The sequence below is a fragment of the Eulemur rufifrons genome, chromosome 15, assembly GCF_041146395.1.
Source record: "Eulemur rufifrons isolate Redbay chromosome 15, OSU_ERuf_1, whole genome shotgun sequence".
Lineage (NCBI taxonomy): Eukaryota > Metazoa > Chordata > Mammalia > Primates > Lemuridae > Eulemur > Eulemur rufifrons.
In genome coordinates, this window is record NC_090997.1 from 93,518,754 (window position 1) to 93,524,649 (window position 5,896).

The 5,896-nt window shown below is 43.0% G+C and overlaps 1 non-coding gene across 1 annotated transcript; it reads left to right on the forward strand.

Moving 5' to 3' along the window:
• Nucleotides 1-3,341: 3,341 nt before the first annotated feature.
• Nucleotides 3,342-3,448, forward strand: LOC138396111 (U6 spliceosomal RNA). Its single transcript, XR_011235591.1, has one exon. It is a non-coding gene; the product is annotated as a U6 spliceosomal RNA (small nuclear RNA).
• The last annotated feature ends 2,448 nt before the right edge of the window (nt 3,449-5,896 follow it).

Below are 5,896 nucleotides of genomic sequence, written 5' to 3' on the forward strand. Positions count from 1 at the left end.
GGATCCCTTGAGCCCAGGAATTTGAAGTTGCAGTGAGCTATCATGACACCACTGTACTCTAGCTTGGGCAACAGAGTGAGACCTTGTCTCAAAAAAATAAATAACATATTTAAAAACAAACATTTTTCTTTAGCCCAAGTTTAAATATAATATGCATATATATTTGAAATATAGAATATTTTGAAAATACTAAAAGAGATCAGAGGATACCATTTTCATAATGTTCCTTTCAATTTTCATGAAATCTGAAGAAGCTTAATTTTTCTATTATGAAATATTTGTTGGAAAGGATTTCTATTTTAAATCAAAATTATTTTTAGATGTCACTCAAATTATCATATTAATCATCTTATAGTTGCCCCCCAAAAGAATCGTATGATACAGTCTGTGCACTTGATATATAAATATAATAACATTAATCAGTTTTTTATGTGCTTTGTTTTGGATCTACATGTTTGATAAAGCTCCTAAAAGAGCTTTTTAAATGCCGATGTATTGTCTATTATACCGTTGAGTTAATTATCAGTAAGATTTCTCCCTGGTATTTGACAAAAGGAAGTCTATGGTAAATCCCTAGATAGAAAGCCAACCAACCCTTGGTCCTCTGTATTTCATCCAAACTCAGATTCCCATTGTGGGGACTTGCTGTACCACCCCAGTCTTCCTGAGTCGGAAGCACGTTGGTTTGATATTTACCATCTGCTGGGTCCCTATGTCCTTGCCTTCCTCCCACTTACAAAACATGTGCCCATCTGCCTAGGAGAAAGGAGAGGTGATCAGAATGTTTCAAGCACCAAATGAAAATGCAAGCAGGGCAATGTATGGTAAGTGGAAATGTAACATGTCGTAAAAGCTAAACCTGGGAGGAGACGAGATTGGATGCATTTCACAGCCTTAGCGAAGGATTTCTAGATACAGGTGGCAGACGCAAATTGCCTGTCAAGAGATTCACTTCATAACGAGGCCAGCCATGTAGAACAGCCGTGGTGCCACTGGGGCCACCACCGCAGCTGGCCCAGATCTTTGGGATCTGGGAATGACAGTCCCGTGTTCCCCAGCAACAGCCACGTCCCTGTGGAATGGGGGGAGGACAGACAACAGGGCTAATGCACCAGCCACCCCTTCATGCTGCCTCTGCCAAACCATCAGTCAAACAAGGAACAGAAAAGAAACGGGAGTGAGGAAAGAAGAGGTGAATTGAAACCAAGCACGGCAGGGCTGGGGCAGTAGGCAGAAAGGAACTGGAAGAGCACGCCCATTTATCTTCAGCACCTTTCTGTCATCTTTAGTTAACAGTCATGGGTATGCAGCAAGCAAAAGGATGGAGGGACTGCAGACACTAAGCCCTGACTCTGCCTTTCTCAGAAGGTTCTTCCCCAGCTTGGTGCTCTCAGATGCCCAGGAAAATACTGTGTGCTTCTCCAAGCTCACACACAACCCCTGCCCCCGACACACACACACACACACACACACACACACACACACACACACATATTTCCCAGTGTCTTACTTGTGTCTGTTCAGCTCTGTGCTTAAAACTGAAATGACAACAGGGAGTCTGTGCTGTGGCCAGGGTGGTAACCTCTTTTGCCGCCATTTAGCTCCTGTATTAGAAATAGATTTTCCTGGACAGCAAGGCAATGCCACTCTCAAAGTCAAGATCGATTCTAAATTGCACCCTCACACCAAGGAGAACCCATTTTTCCTCCTAAGCCACTATTCTCCCCCCTTGACAGACTTCCGGGACTTCTCACTAAGGACGCAGGCAGGTGCAGTGCCGCGTCAAGGATGGCCCCTCAGCCGCACTCCCAAGCCCCTTCTCAGCACCCAGGCTCCACGTTGGCAGGGCAGCGCCCAGCCAGGCCACTTGGCTAACCGCAGGACTGCCGCTGCCAGCTTTAAGGAAAATCTGGCTTCAAGACAGACTCAGATAGATCCCAGGGACCAAAATGAATAACAAAAGCTCAGTGAATGGGGTTTCATGTTTAGGGAAAAGGAAATGCTGGGTTGTAAATTCAGATAAACATTCAACACTAGAAACCACCACGATGTTACAAGCAGAGCCTCAGGGAGCGTGAGGGAGGCAGGAATTTTGAGAGATGATTCTGAAGAAGTTGGAAGAGAAGAACAGAAGCAGTGGAGATCATTGCAGGATGCCGGTGGGCAGACCCCTTGGCAGGATCATCCTTGACTCCTCCAGGGTACCTGGCACAGAATAGGTGCCCAAGAAAAACCTGATGAGTCAACGAGTGAATATGCAGTGACTGACGCCTTCCCTGAAAAAACAGAAGGTGGCAGGAGGAGTTTCGTGTTCTTAAGAAAGCCTGTGTCTACCTTGTGAGAGCCCAGCCTTCTTGCATTCTTAAGTGTGTTTTCTGAACTCATGTCCTGGGGAAGCAGAAGGCAGTTCTCAGGTTCACTGAGCTAGAACAGCATTTTGATACAAACAGACCTGGGCCCACTGAAAGAGTTATGCACTTGGCAGGAACACCACCTTGAGTTCAGACAGAAAGCACATCTGTGCCTCATTGATAATGTAATAACCTACATTACATTCTTGGCTGAGAGCACCTGTGTACGGCCCAGAAAGTCAGCCCAGGGCAACCATTCTGATGGAGGTGATATTAACAGCTCTCATTAAAACTGATGACTATAGCGGTGCCCAGTAGTGCGGCTACAGCGAGGCGTCTGTCCACATTTCCATTACAAGCCCCTATTTTTGGAGTTCATAACTCAACCACAGAAAGATGCTTTGCATTGAACTGAAACCTAAAAAGAAAACTGTCATGAGGCTGGGTTGGGCATGGTGGCTCACGCCTGTAATTCTAGCACTTTAGGAGGCCAAGGCAGGAGGATTGCTTGAGGTCAGGAGTTCGAGACTAGCCTGAGCAACATGTCCAGACCTCCGTCTCTACAAAAAATACACAAATTAGCTAGGCATGGTGATGTGTGCCTGTAGTCCCAGCCACTCTGGAGGCTGAGGCAGGAGGATTGCTTGAGCACAGGAATGTGAGGTTGCAGTGAACTGTGATGACATCACTGTACTCTAGCTGGGACAACAGAGTGAGACCCTGTGTCAAAAAAAAAAGAGAGAGAGAGAGAGAGAGAAAACCATCAAGAGGTAAAGAGAGTTTGACTTTTAGAGCTGTAAAAGTGTGTCCATTCCCATCTGTACATGTCCAATTGTGTGTTATACAGAATGTTACTGTTCTCCTACCCTGTCTGGACAGTGGAAGTAGAAGACTATGTAAGGACAGAGGATTCATTTCTGAGCTAGTCCAGGGGAAATTTGAATGTCTCAACTTTTCTGTCTATCAGGGATGCTAAGAATTCTATAATGGGTGCTTGCTTCAGCAGCACAGATACTAAAATTGGAACGATACAGAGAAGATTAGAATGGCCCCTGAGCAAGAATGACATGCAAATTCATGAAGCATTCCATATTTTTGTCCTTAGTATACTTGAGTGTTTATGCTTGCAAAAATATGTATGTTATCATTACTTATTTTATTGATTAAAGTGATCTATAAAGTAAAAAAAGAAATTCTATAATGGGAAGTGATATTTGTATGGCAATCATTTCTCCTTGTTATGCATCTTTGCATTTTGTTTGCTATTACCTGTGCAAAACAAGGAAGCAAAGAATTCCTGGTACCCCACCCAGGACTTAATGAGGTTACCTATGGCTGGATCTTGCTGACTGCCAACACGGCACCTTTCTCCAGAAGGAGACCTGAAGGCATGCCTTTCACTGACAGCGATTTTTAGAGGATTCTGTTATCTTTTATTTTGACACACAATAAATAAAGTGTTGTGAAATGCATTCCTGTCCTTAGCTAGGCAGGTTAAAACTTGATGGTCTATATATCTCTCTCTCTGTCCCAATTGACAATGTAGAACAACTATTATTCCTCATCCTATGAAGGATGAGGTTCATAGAAGATTGCTTTAAAAATATAAGCAGATTATAATTTCTGCTTTTTCTAACAAGTATTGCTTGGGCAAAGAAAGGTCATTATTGTCTTGAATATCTGCCAATTCTTTCTCCACACACCACAGAAATTACACTGGAGCTTGAATCAGATCATGCTGCTTCTCTGTTTAAAATTCTTCAGTGGTGTCCTGTTAGATTTCAGATGAAATCCACTGCTCACCGTTGCCCCTGAGGGCCGTGCAACCTGGCCCCTCGGGAACCTTCTTTCTCACGCCTTCCGAGCTCCAATCTACTTGACTTTTTCCAGTTTCTCAACTACACCAACCTTTTTTCCCTGCCTCAGGGACTTTGCATTTACAAATCTCTTTGCCCTCGATCTTTTACATCACCTCCACTTTGCAGAAAGGAACTAAAATTCCCACACCAAATGACAGTCTTAGAAATTTGAGATATAAAGAAATTCTGTTCTTTTACATCTTTCTGCCTCTCATAGCATCATAAAATGGTACCAGATTTCTGTAAAGAGTTTATATAGCTACCCAAGGTGTTCCTCATGTCTCTTGAACCTCTAGAATCCAGAGTCTTGACTTGATTTACTTTAAGTTCTGAATACTTAAGTAACAATAAGTTCAGTGTTTTGGAAACCTTAGAGAAAAATAGATATGAGAACATTGATTAATCCGCCTTGGCCTGATTCACTCAAAACATTAAGCCTTCTCCTGGATGTGACTGGCTCAAGACCCCATCACTAACAAAAAGCAGTTAGGACCCAGGCTCAAGCCTTCTGGTGTCAGATCTAGGACTCAATTTAGTGCACGATGACTGTCTCTGGAAAGGCAGAGTTAGTTAAGAATTAACAAGTCATGATTCTCCACCTGAACTATTCAAGTGCTACATATTCAAGCTTTTTAATGATTAGCTCTAGACATTTCTTAAAAGAGCCAATCTTTTTTTTTTTAGAGACAAGGTCTTGCTCTGTCACCCAGGCTGGAGTAGAGTGGTGCAATCATAGCTCATTGGGCTCAAGCCATCCTCCCACCTCAGCCTCCTGAGTAGCTAGGACTATAGGTGTGAGCCACCACACCCAGCCAAAAGATCCAATCTTCATGTTAGAAGTGGTGATACTGTTCAAGGAAGGCGAAATTGTCAATAATAGCTTACTCCGAAATACTTTACCAAATACTTTCTTCTCTGCCTCTTGCTAAAATTTGGTTGACTGGAAGGAAAATAAGAAGAGGTTTAGATAAAATAAGAAGAATGTTTGCATAGGAATGTGACCTTTGGCCAGTTACTTATTCTCTAAGCCTCAGATTCCTAATCTGTAAATGGGGATATGACCTCCCTCACGGAGTCCTTGAGCCAATTAGGATAACGATGCAGAGCGCTTAGCACAATGTGTAGAAAGGGGCCCAGGTTAGCTCCTGCTGCTGTCGTTAGTATTATTACTAATAATACTTATGATGTGCAAGAAGCTCTAGGCAAATGAGAGGGGTTTTTTGGGTTCTTTTCTTTCATTACTTTTAAAGGGATGCTGGAGCAGAGAGTGGGGGCTCACGCCTATAATCCCACCACTTTGGGAGACTGAGGCAGGAGGATCTCTTGAGGCAGGGAGTTCGAGACCAGCCTGGTCAACATAGCAAGACCCTCTCTCTATAAAAAAACTTAAAAAATGAAAGTAAATAAATAAAGGGATGCTAGGAACACTGGATAGCTGGTAGGAGCAGAGGAACCTCAAGAGTATCTACGCAAGCCTTACCAATTCCAGAAGGAATTGCTTAGAGTAGCCCTCAGTCAAACCACTTCACCTCTCCCAGCTTTAGTTTGCTTATCTATAAAAGAAAGATAACATCACCTCTACCCTATTTCACCAGGTTGTCAAGGATTCAAATGAAAGGCGTGTATGTAAAAGTACTTTGTATATCTTAATGGAAATGTTAGATATTGCTTTCACAAGTGTTACAG